The 13,054-nt window shown below is 35.2% G+C and overlaps 1 protein-coding gene across 4 annotated transcripts in view; it reads right to left on the bottom strand.

Moving 5' to 3' along the window:
• Positions 1-4,689, bottom strand: part of LOC136028104 (uncharacterized) — a 49,491-nt gene extending 44,802 nt beyond the window's left edge. The window contains exon 1 of one of the 4 annotated variants that reach the window (XM_065705733.1): positions 4,468-4,689. The gene's annotated coding sequence lies outside the window, so the exon portion shown is untranslated. The remainder of the gene's footprint in view (positions 1-4,467) is intronic. The other 3 variants (XM_065705731.1, XM_065705730.1, XM_065705732.1) reach the window with 3 other exon arrangements.
• Positions 4,690-13,054: the final 8,365 nt, after the last annotated feature.

The raw sequence follows: 13,054 nt of genomic DNA, 5'->3' as shown, positions 1-13,054 counted from the left end.
CCCCTGCTCAGATAGTGATGAGATACCCACTAAGATCATACCTACCCAGTATCACACAAGCCTTGCAACCCAGAACTTTCAATTTGGTTTTCAGTCTGGTCTAGATTATGGCCGTGCTCTTCCTGCTTTTGTTTTGGCCGTGATTGAAGCTGAGAAAAATGGTGAGAGCATAGCTCTTGCTGTGCATGATGTTAGATGGGACTTCAATACACTATTTCATGAGCAGATTATTTTATATATGAGCCTAGCAGGTGTTGATCCATGTATAAATTAAACCCTTTATATGATATTTAATAAAATTTAAAAGCTGAGCTTAAGCTACCAACAACACCAAACCTGACAAATAGCCCAGTGCTTCCTGTTAAAAAAGGTGTAAGACAGGGTGCATTTACATCACCTACCACATTTAACAACAGCATTGTCAAACCACAATCTAAGTCAAATCTGACATACATTCTGAGAGTAATAAAATATGCAGACAATGTACCTAATCTGAGCTGCCTCCTTCATGGTTTAGAGGAGAATTTTATTCAGTTTCAAGTAGAATTTGGAAAAATAGGCCTTCAGTTTAATGAGGAGAAATCAGAAGTGATGTCATTTAATGCTAAGCAAGGGTCTGCTGTTGGTGTTAGGCTAGGTGGTGCTACTGTTCAGCTTACCAAACACATAGTTTATTTGGGGATCCCTGTTGGCTGGTCTATGCTTGAAACACATCACCTTTTGCAGAGTCATTTGCAGAAATAGATCTCTTTAGCACATAGCTGTGTTGTAGCTTAAAAGCGTCAGTTTGATTGGTGGATTTTGGCCCAGCTGTAAAATGCAATGGCACTACCCCATTATTTGTATTTAAGTCCTTTTTGGAGGATATTCCAAAAGGAAGATAAGAAAGAATTGCAGTCTACATATTATAAATATGTGAGGTACCTCTTATGGCTTCTACAATGGATAATTTTTCAGCATAAATTAAATGTGGTCTCTGTTTTGATAAGCAATTGAAAAGAAAAAACTATATTTAATATTTGTCACTTATAGAATAAATATCAAGCAATAAAAGTAACATTATCAGAATCAGAAGAAAATCAGCTTTCTGTTAATATGTGAATAAAACTGAATCACTAAAACAATACATACATAAAAATAGGATAATTGACATTTCCAAAAGGAGGTCCTTGTAGATAAGTCAATAAAATAAGAATTTCATGTGTTTGCTTAAACAATTTTAATAAAAACCATATTGAAGTTTAGCTTAGCTTTTATCTGATACATACAATTTTTTCCAATTCCTTTTTGGTTAGAAGATGTGAGGGTTTTAGTTTTACATAATTTTGCTCAAATGGATAATAGTTTTGCACCTTAGCTGGCTAATTCAGGCTAAACTGTATATATAGGTCACATCTATTAGCCAACTGGTTGGCTAATCTAAATATATGTATGTAGCTGCAACTTTAATAGCAAAATAGTAAGCTAATTCTACTGTGTATTTGGCTTAGAAACTTTAATAATAGCACACTAGTTTGCTATTTTAGGTAAAATTCTAGTTAAAAAGGGTTTAGGTTAGGACAATGAAACTTTTAGGGATGAATCTACGGACTAAAGTATGTCCCAGGAAGGTATTTTGAAGCAACTACCTCAACTCCTTCTCCCTCTAGAGGGCACTAACCTTTGACAACTTTTAAAAATACATGTGTTATAAAAGTTAATAGATCTTCTGCTTAATTGAAGTACAACAAAATTGTTTTCAGCTTCATTAGGAAAATAAAAATTTCAGGGATGGGTCTACAGGCTAAAGTATGTCCTGGGAAGGTATTTTTAAAGTAGCCACCTCTACTCCTTCTCCCTCTAGAGGGACCTGAAATTTTGCCAACATGACAGGTCTATTGCCTATTGAAATTTTTGACAAAACAACATTTTACCTTAATTTTTAGTTACTAGTTGCTTTTTCTCTGCCTTTAGTTCTGAAAATGCAATTCCTGTTATTTGAGTAGAATTTTGAGCCATATCAAAGTTTTTTTTTTTTAAATTTAGGAAATGTAGGCTATTTGCATATATTTAAAACCTTATAAAATGGAATTGAGTAAAGTTATGAAGCTGAAAACAATTTTGTTGTACTTCAATTAAGCAGAAGATCTATTAACTTTTATAACACATGTATTTTTAAAAGTTGTCAAAGGTTAGTGCCCTCTAGAGGGAGAAGGAGTAGAGATAGTTGCTTCAAAATACCTTCCTGGGACATACTTTAGTCTGTAGATTCATCCCTAAAAGTTTCATTTTCCTAACCTAAACCCTTTTTAACTAGAATTTTACCAGCTAATTTAATAGTGTATCTATATATATAAAAATAAGCTGTCTGTTTGTCGAGTGACGTCATGTTTGTGTGTCAACTCAAGTCATGTTTGTTGACTGACAAAATGACAGAGCGGGACATCGGGACACAAATGACAACTGGGACACCAGGACATAGGGAATATAAATGACAACCAGGGCACTCAAAGAGAAAGCAACCAGGACACAAGGAATGTTCAATTAGCAATCACCATCAACAAAGCACCAGGACACAAATGACAACCAGGACACAGGGAAACAACTACAACGGGGACACCAGGGGGCACAGGGGGATTTATAAATGATGACGGGGACACAGGGAATGCTCGATTAGCAATCACCATCAACAAAGCTCAAGGGCAATCATTAGAACAATGAGGTATAGATCAGAATATGGATTGTTTTTCCCACGGACAATTATATGTTGCATGTTCAAGATTTGGTAAACCTAACAATCTATTTATATGCAAAGACAATGGGACAGCCAAGAATGTTGTATATTCGCAAGTTTTACGTAGTTAAAAATATATATATATCTATCTATATTCACAGGTGGGACACAGGGACACAACTACAATGGTGCGTAACTACAATGGCGCATAACTAATATGGCGCGTAATTACTTATGCGCGCGGGGGGGCTTGGGGGTGACGCGAAGTGCCACCCCAACAGCTAGTATCCTATATCATTCTGTTATTAGCTGACTAGATGGCTAATTCAAGCTGAAATTATATAGAGATGAGATCTAATAGCCAAATGGTTGGCAAATTTAAAGTCTCCTATATATATATATATATATATATATATATATATATATATATATATATATATATATATATATATTTCTATCAACTTAGTCATCTAGTTTGCTAAAAAAAAAACTTGGTAAAATTCTAGTTAATTGACTTCTTGCTATCTTGGAAAGGGTTTAGGTTAGGAAAATGAAACTTTCAGGGATGAATCTACAGACTAAAGTATGTCCCGGGAAGGTATTTTGAAGTAACTACCTCCACTCCTTCTCCCTCTGGAGGGTCCTGACCTTTAAATATATGTGTGTTATAAAAGTGAAACCTAGCAATATAGATCTTCTGCTTAATTGAAGTAGGCTACAACAAAATTGTTTTCAGCTTCACAACTTTGCTCAATTCTATTTTATAAGGTTTTAAAGATATGCAAATACATTTCCTAAATTTTGAAAAAAAAAAACATTGATATGGCTCAAAATTCTACTCAAATAACAGGAATTGCATTTTCAGAACTAAAGGCAGAGAAAAGCAACTAATTACTGAAAATTAATGTAAAATGTTGTTTTGTCAATATTTCAATAGGTATAGACCTGTCATGTAGCAAATTTCAGGGCCCTCTAGAGGGAGAAGGAGTGGAGGTAGGTACTTTAAAATACCTTCCCAGGACATACTTTAGCCTGTAGACCCATCCCTGAAAGTTTCATTTTCCTAACCTAAACCCTTTCTGAGATAGCAAGAAGTCAATTAACTAGAATTTTACCAAAAACTTTCATCAACTCAGCAACCTAGTTAGCTAAAAAAATTATATATATATATTGATTGACTAAGTAATTTTTCTCTATATACAGACTATACTATATATATATATGTATATATATAGCCTATAAATATATGTGTATATATATATATATATATATATATATATATATATATATATATATATATATATATATATATATATATATATATATATATATATATATATATATATATATATATATATATATATATATATATATATATATATATATATGTATATATATATATATATATACATATATATTATAAAAGCTTAATAGTTGATATCCTGTGAATATGTATAAATTTACCAAGTAGCCTAAGTTATTGTTGTAATTAGCATTTACTCCAGTCTTGTATTTTCCGTCTTTTTGCATAGATAATACTTCTGAAAAGTTTGTTCTCAAAATCACTAAAAAAAAAACAAGAATAATTTAGTAGGCTAAGCTCTTGTTTATAAAAGCAATAGGCTACATGGCTGCATGTTGAATTTTTTTTGTGTGTGGCAGCCTTGGGTAGTAGGGACCTGAGATAGCTTTTAAAGGAACGTGTTGGGGAAACAAAAATATCCTAGCATTTGATTCACATAGCATAAGTTCACCTTTTATGAGGTTACAGACTCTTGCCGTCTTGTTGGTCTGCAGCATTCAGAAATTTTGAAATATTCTAGTGCTTGGAGATGAGTGTTTTCACTATTCCTCTTTATTTCCCCTTGAACGGTGGAAGTTTTCGATAGAAAATCCGTAGGCTTGGATCCAGCAGAACTTTTCGTTAGACTCTAGGTGCTTCAAAAGTCTCATGATCCAAAGACATGACCACAAATACTTCGCAGATTTTTCCACCGTAATCCTTCACAGGTACAAGGTTAAATTTTGCCAAGATTTGAAACTTATTTCTCTTATGCTAGCCAGGTAGTTCCTCCAAAGTTTCCGTTTTTAAAAGGGCTTTGTCCAAAAACCCTTCTGAGAAGCAGCGCTATAGCATAGCGAACGCTATAGCGTTTCCTGTGTTAAAAATGAAAATGCTTCAATGTTTCACTGTTTATTTTTTCTTTGTAAACATTTCTTTGTTAAGGTTTTGATGATTCTTATTTATGAAAGTAAGAAAGCTGAAAACATTTCAAACGTATTTTGTTTTCAGTAAAGCTCAAATTGTGTTCTGGTCATAAAATGGTAGAGGTGCAATCAAAACTACTCATATTAATTTTGCTTGTTTAAGTTTGATTCGGCTACTTATTGTAATATTTACTCTTCGTAATATTTATGTAAATTATTGTAATAATTTACTTTTTCATTGAATCATTGCTAATGATTTGTGGTAGTTTTACGCTTGAAAGATTATTTGACTCATTCTTGGCTTAAAACAGCTCTTTACTTTTCTTTGAAAAAGTAGTCTTGTGATTTTTTTTAAATTGATTTCTGCTCGCTTTTATTGACGTAGTCTTTTTAATAGAAAAAAAAAATATTGTATATCTTTTCAGTTTTCTTCTGTAAGGATCCATGGTATGGGTAGCTATTTATATGTTGGAGAAACTTTATTAACAATTTTTCACCCTAACTCAAACTGTATTTTTGAATTTAATTTTATAGCTTCTGAATTTGACCTGAAAAATAATGCTTAATATAATTCTTAAAAGATTTTATCTATGCTCTTTGACAACCTGGATACACCTACACTCTTTTTATTAACTTAACCTATAAGAGCAGAAGTAGTAATGGAGGTATCCCCCAAAGTTTCAACTTAATAATCCCAGTCGTTCTCGATATATTGCTGAGGTGTCTTATTGGCAACCTTTTAACACAGTTCATTTTGATTTATTTTTAAAGAAACATTTAGCTTTAAAGCATAATAGGCCAATTGCATAATTGTGGGGGTTTGACATGCTTAATATTCCTAAAGACATAGTTGCTGGACCGTTCTAATATGCTGAACGAAATGGCTGTCTCAAAGTGTTGACTGGATGCATTTGAAAAATAAATAGGCTTGATAGAAAGACTGCTTGCCCTCCAATCTCTTCAATTTCTTGTTACTCTTAAAACGGGCACCATATACTCGCACTTTAATTGGAGTGAAAGGGGGAGGACTTCCCCTTTCATATATATATATTAAAAACATTTTAAACAATTAAAAACAAAGGGAAAACATTTTAAATATATTTTGTTTTCAGTAAAGGACAAATTATGTTCTGATCTTTAGAAGGCATGGGGTTGCAAACCCTACTCATGTTAATTTTTGATCGTTTTGAGATTGACTCGGTTATTTATTGTATGATTTGAATATACAAATTTCGTTTAAAAAGTTTTGATTTTGTAACTTGAATAAGTTAAAATCTATTGAAAATATAAGGAATATATATCTGTATAGGTATAATAAACTAAAAATCCACAGCCATTTTTTTCAGTAAAGTGCAAATTATGCTCTGGTCTTGCGAAGGTATGGGGGATGTCAAAAACATAATTTCCAGACCTTTCAACTACACTGAACAAAATGCTATCCCAAAACTTTGGTTAGAGGTGTTTTGGAAATGGATGGGCAAGCAAAAAGGGGGGTCAGTTGCCCTCCTATCGCTTTCGACTGTTAAAAAGGGCACCAGCCCTTCAAATTTCCAACCAAACGAGCCTTTTTCGAAGTTTCTACGACAACAAATGTCCATCTGAAAATTTCTATCAGATGCATTACGGGAAAATACAAGGGAAAAGACAAAGGTCCCAAGTGCGGGTCAGATGACATCTTGGTCAGAATATCTGTGAAGATCAGGCTAGTGGCTCGTAAGCGGAAAGAACCTCCAAAAAGATTTGACGTTGCCCGTCTTAAGGACCCGGCAGTAGTAGAACAATTCTGTCTTCAGCTTTCAAATCGTTTCATCACCCTCAAGCATGAACACTCAAATGAGTCTCTTTGAGGACAAGAACTCGAGCAGGTCGTCGATTAACGAAGATTGGCAGGAGTTCTAAAATACGCTACAGGAGGTAGCTTTTGAAATTCTTGGAAGAGTAAAGCGAAAGAGTAGACGGTGGATGTCCGAAGATACCATCCGACTTGTAACAAAGAAAAGTCTGTTACCATTACGCCGCTCAGATGAATTCGAACAGCTACGCAAGCTATGCCACAAGTCAGGAAGAAAATACAGAAGGAAGTACTGGGAGAATATGGCAGTGGAGATGCAAAAAGCAGCTAGTCTGTCTGATACTAGGAAACTGTACTAGCTGCTCAACGAGTCAACTGGGAAGAGGTTGAAGAACTTGGCCTCTGTAAGAGACGAATACGGTAACATCCTAACAAGTCGTGGCGAAGTTGTTGACCGTTGGAAGTGCCTTTTCCAGAAAACTCTAAATCCCTAAGTGGACCCTTCGTCACCTGGTCTAAATCTACTAGTGATCCAACCCCCCCCCATCTCCTTCATCAACGCTCACTAACCAATACGTAGGATTTAAATAGAGCGCCCTGACGAAGAGGAAATTCTAGCAGCAATTGAGAAGCTGAAGAATGATAAAGCGCTGGTGTGACATATGGACCAGCAACCCCCCTCCTCCTTACAGAACTCAGAACCAAATCCCTCATTTGTTCTACTTCGGTTTTCTTGATTATTAATTGCAATCGAGTTGTTATATTGGTTCCGTCGGTTGATATAACTTCCTTTTGTGTTTCTATTCCAACCATTTTTAGGTTGGTTTGTCCTTCCGCGATACCCTCCGCGATACTGATTCGTACTGAGTTGGAAATTTTGAATTGTAATTTTGGAATTATCTCTTGGTAAAAAGGTGTTTCCCCGGTTACCTCTGATGGTGTACCCACTATAATTTGTCCCCCTGGACAAATGGATACTTGTCCCTCTGAAATTAGGGCGAAAATTATTGTTTACAAGACAATTCCTGGTTACATGGCCTAATCGGTTGCAGGTGTAACACCTGATTGGTTGGTTATTGGGTTGTGATTGCAATTGATTATTGGGGGCAAAGCGTACTTGTCTTGGGGATGCTGTGGTTCAAATTTGATTTCGAAGTGGTTTCGGCGATGATTCTCTGGAGAAAAATCGCGGAGAGGGTCAAGCGAAAAATCGCAAGAGAGATCTCTTGATTTTATAGCTGTTTTGCTTTCTACTACATTTATTGAAAATTTTTGATGCTGCAGGACTATTGAATCTATTTCCACGGCTCTTTCTATTTCCTGAGCTGCCAGTTCTAAGTCGTCGATATTTTTGGCAATTAATAGACGATATAAATTTGGGTTGAGTCCCTGTTTAAATGCATTTAGTATTACTTTTTCATATAATTCCCCTTCGCCTGGACCGTATCGCGCTTCTGTTGCGATTCTAATTTTATTTAAATATTCTCTGACGTTTTGGGTCTGTTGGAATGTTACTATTCCATGTTTTAGTTTGTTCAATGAACTAGTGTCGATGAATCTCTTCTGAAAAGCCTGTTGCAATAACTCTATTGAGTTAATTGTCGAGGTGGCTTCTGTTCCTACGGTATTTTCAATTTGTTTTAAAAACGTCAATGCCTGTCCTTTTAGTCTTAAGAGTAGCATGTTTTTTAATACTTTTAAGTCAATTTTTGTCATTTCCACAAATTGTCCTAAATGGATGTTGAATTGATCCACATCCGTATCCCCTTCATACTCAGGTAATGATTTGGCAATTTCTACCGAAGTTGCAATAATTTGTTGCGCTTTTAATAATTCATCTTGTTCCTGAGTCATATTTGTTATTTTAGTTCAGTTTTTCTTTAAAGAATTATTGACGGTATACGGTATATAAAAATTTAGTTTTTTTTAAATTCTATTGGGATTTCATTTTAACTATTGAAGATTCGAATTATTTTTAGATGGGGTACACACATAAAAAAAACACATAAGCAGAAAATAAAATTATACTGCACTTAAAAATCAAAAATAATTTGTAAATAATCATATTTGTCTATGGTAGTAGGCATTCATATTGTCAGGCACATGCAGTTCCTTTAATGTCTTTATTGAAGGCCGCTCCACTGTTACGGGGGGGGTTCTTATGAAGTGTAGTTAAGGGGATGTCCAAATTTGCACATGGGAGCAGGGTAAATAAGGGATATAGACTGAGAGGGTTCTATAGACAAATCTCTATAACCATGGAGACAGAATCATTATCCTGATGTTCAGGTCCCCCGAGTTGTGCAGATTCCCTTGGGAACGATCCTACAGACAATAGGAACTGTACCTGATACCTTGACTCATAGACAAAGACAATTATTGACAATAACTTTATTTTCTTACTTCATATACAACTTCAGATAAAATGACTTCAATATGAGTTAGCTTTATGTTGTGCATCAAAGACAGAACTTTACTGAATACTCTCCTGGTTTCCAGGTCTACCTTATGTATCCAGAATCAACCCGGATTTCGAAATTGAGAACTTGGTAGATTGACCTCAGAAATGTTGAGGAATAAGAATAATTTGAGGATTTATGGGCTGCCAAATCATTATTCTGAGACTGTCTTTAATCCTATTGAAGAAGTAGGCTAGGGTAGATTATTCAGAGTCTATTCCAAAGGATGGTAATTTTATCCAGTAAAATTCTAGTTGATTGACTTCTTGCTATCACTGAAATGGGTTAGGTTAGGAAAATGAAACTTTCAGGGATGGGTCTACAGGCTAAAGTTTATCCTGGGAAGGTATTTCAAAGTACACATCTCTACTCATTCTTGCTCTAGAGGGCCTTAATCTTTGATGACCTTCAAAAATATATATGGCTGAAGTTACATGTTTCCTGTGGATTCTGCCAATCAATCCCTCAACCTTTAACTCCCTGTTAATTGAAGCAACTGAAACAAAGCAAGAATGGGAGAAAAGGTAACAGGTGACAGAATACATTGGAACTACATAATTTTGGCTATATATTTGCATATTAGGCAGGTTGGAGGTAAATTATAGTATAGAGATGCATGCTTTTCCCTTTGGTATGTAGGCTAAGTAGAAGGTCACTTGTACCTGATAATGTCCATGTTGTTTTTAGTTGGATGGGAAACATCCAAAGAAAGTTTCCTTTGAAAAGGAAAGGTGAGAATGCCCAAAAGTGAGATTGAATTTGTCAAAGCTTGGAGGTTTGCCCCTTCTGTCTGTTTAAAGGAAAATGGATTCGTAATTGAAGCTTTGTTCATTTCAATCTTAAGGGTGACCTATATTTGTGACAATTCATTAAATGGTTGTAAAGGGGTACTTTTGTTTATTCATTTGTCTTCTTTGTTTTCTAACAGTTTTTTTAATCTTTAAATTGATATCCATTTCTTACAAATTTTTATCGATACCAGAGGTTCATTTGCAAGTTTTCACCTACTTTGTAATCCCTGGTCTCACAATTACATTTAAATTTACTGAAGCTAGGAAACATAGAGCTACTATCTATTTAAAGAAAATCAATGGATATAAGTAGGTTTTATTGTATTTAAGCCCTAGGGCCATGGCAATTAAAGACAAATTAAAGAAGATTAACTTTAAAATACTGGACATTAAATAAGCATGATAGTCACAAAGAAAAACAAATAACAAAATTATACTTCTGTGTTCAGTTGCCAACCTGAGCAACGGTCATAAATTTTTTAAATCTTGCAGAACATTCACCCCAATTACATTCACAAGCTATCTCTCATGACCCACACTCTTGTCCATACATCCACATTTCAGGGAAATAGAAGGACCATCATACTGGTATTCTTCATTTTTACTTATATTTAATGGGTTTGAAAGAAAGTTTCTATGGCTAAGTCAGTAGGCCAGTAAAGGACCTGGTGGTCTTTTAGCCATGTAGTGCAATAGGAAGCTAGGGACCAGCCAGCCTATGCTCTTGCATGCCCTTCCTTCTTACTGTCCCTAGATTTCCATCTGTACTCATTTAAAGTTAGGCCAATTCTAGCTGAGGTTAGTCATATCACCAACCCCTTTCCAAAACAAAATAAACTGACAATGCCAGGAATTAAACCTGCACCCCTCGGACAAAGCATTCCAGCCCAGAGTGCCTACCACTTAGCAAGGAACACAAATTTGACCAGAGAACAATAATTATTTTTAAAAAAGTAGAATATTGAAAAAAAACTTGCCATAGTTGTCCCACTACTATCCTGTAAATGCTATAGGCCCATTTTATTTAGACAAATCAATTTAGGACAGGTATCAACAAAACTCCATCAGGGATTGTATATGCTTAAGATACAATCAAGCTGTTTGAATGCTTAGTTATGTGATATTCTAGTCTTCAAATGATAAAAAACGAGAAAAAGTATATGATCTATTTATTTTTCACCAGCTCATTTGAGCAAAATCATTTGTGACAGCCAAATGCCCATGGTTGGCTTAGAACCTCTCTAAATGCTCTGAAACAGAAGGAATAAAAAAATTATACTAATCAGCATTAAACTGTCCCTTAAATTTAAACACGTGCATTTAATTCGAAAATGGCGCTGCTGCTAGTCAGCTTACTGTGCCGTTCCCACTGGCTCTACCGCAGTTAGAAATGGGCAGTTACCGCGCAGTTACTGCAGTTACTGAAAAACCGTCAGCTGGAACACACCCAGAGCCTAAAAGGAATTAATGCTTCAAATTCTACCATGTGGCAATTTAATGGAGCCTCAATGTTACCTGGAAGAAGTCAATCCTTAGAATGATTCCAAATGGCAATTTAATGTAATAATTATGCCTGATATGCCAGAAAACATGGAAATCTTTAAATTAAATAATAAGTTTTTCATTGATTTAACCTACTTGCTAATAGATAGCCTACTACTCAGGGTGTCCTTTAATGTTGATCCCAAAATATGGTGATTTACTAACCTGGCTCAGATCCCTCTTTCTTTTGCAAAATCACTGTCCCACCTTCTTCCAATCAAATAACTTGATATTCCATTACTTCATTCTTGTCCATATTTATTTTTTGTTGAATGAGATTTTTGTTGAAGAAGGTGAATTATGTACTTACTGCGCTAACCATTCTTTTGAGCACGGTAAGAAAATCACTTACTGCGGTTACTGCCGGCAGTAACTATTCTCGTTCCCAGCGGATTGGGCAGTAACCATTTTCCCGCTACGAACGGAAATAGTAACCATTCGGTTACTACAGTAAGTCCCTGGAACACACCCTCTGCCTGCGATAGTAATAGTAATTTTCTTCTTCTTTTAAATGAAATAGCGTTTGTATAATTTAAAACTAACGTCGCTTGCTAAAATTAGAAGGAAAGTGTTTCAATCTTTACAGGAAGCAAACATAGCATACAGAAAGAAAAATCTTCTTTTTCTGTCGTTTTCTTTTTGTTTTTGAGCGAAAGACATAGAGATGGAAAAAAATGCCACTTCTTACGAAATTTTGCAATCAGATTCCACCATTTCACCAAATTCGGCCATATTATTTTCCCAATTGCCCAGAACCAATGTTCCAGTTCCAAAAATTGTAGGGAGGTATATGGACTAACAGCAATTCCTTTCACCTCTTTGGCTTCTTCTCCAGAAAAACTAGCTACTGGAAGCGCTATTCTCCTCCAGTCGGCAAACAATGGATATATACAATTATGAACAATAATACACTGTTATTGATTGTGGGAAGTGCGAGTACCTGAGCTACCTGTCCCCAGCAGTTTAAGGCACTAGGCCGACCGGTACCAATACGGCTCTTCCTATTCATGCACAATCAAAACCTATGGATAAATCGCGTCTCTTTAAAAATAGACTTCTTCAAGCTTTAATATTTATTAAACAATATTTCTCTTCTTTAAGGTAACAATTGCTGCCTTTAATATCTTACGATCAATTTCCCATGGCAGGTTAGAATCCAGGATAGCTGTATAAGTATTTGGTATCTTAGCCAAGGAGCAGAAACGCTTAAGAGCAACAGTCTCCTCACTCTGAGCCTGACAATCAAATAAAATATGCTGGATCGTTTCCTCTGCTGAAAAGCAGATTCGGCATAAAGGGGAATGATGTAGCTTCCAATTAAATAACAAGCTATTTAGAAGTAGGGCACCTGATTTCAGCCGGTAATATAGCACTGTATTTAATTTTGTATGAAATGGAGATAACATTAATTTACTTTGATTAACTTTGGATCTTTGCCTGATAATATCTCGTGAATTAAGGTCAGAGGAAGGACTAGGAGGTAACATAGAAGCCTTTGCTGCTAGAGAATCAGCCATATCATTATATTTTATACTTTGTCTTTAGCAAT

This window comes from Artemia franciscana, chromosome 6, assembly GCF_032884065.1.
Source record: "Artemia franciscana chromosome 6, ASM3288406v1, whole genome shotgun sequence".
Lineage (NCBI taxonomy): Eukaryota > Metazoa > Arthropoda > Branchiopoda > Anostraca > Artemiidae > Artemia > Artemia franciscana.
This window is presented reverse-complemented; position numbering and strand designations above follow the sequence as displayed.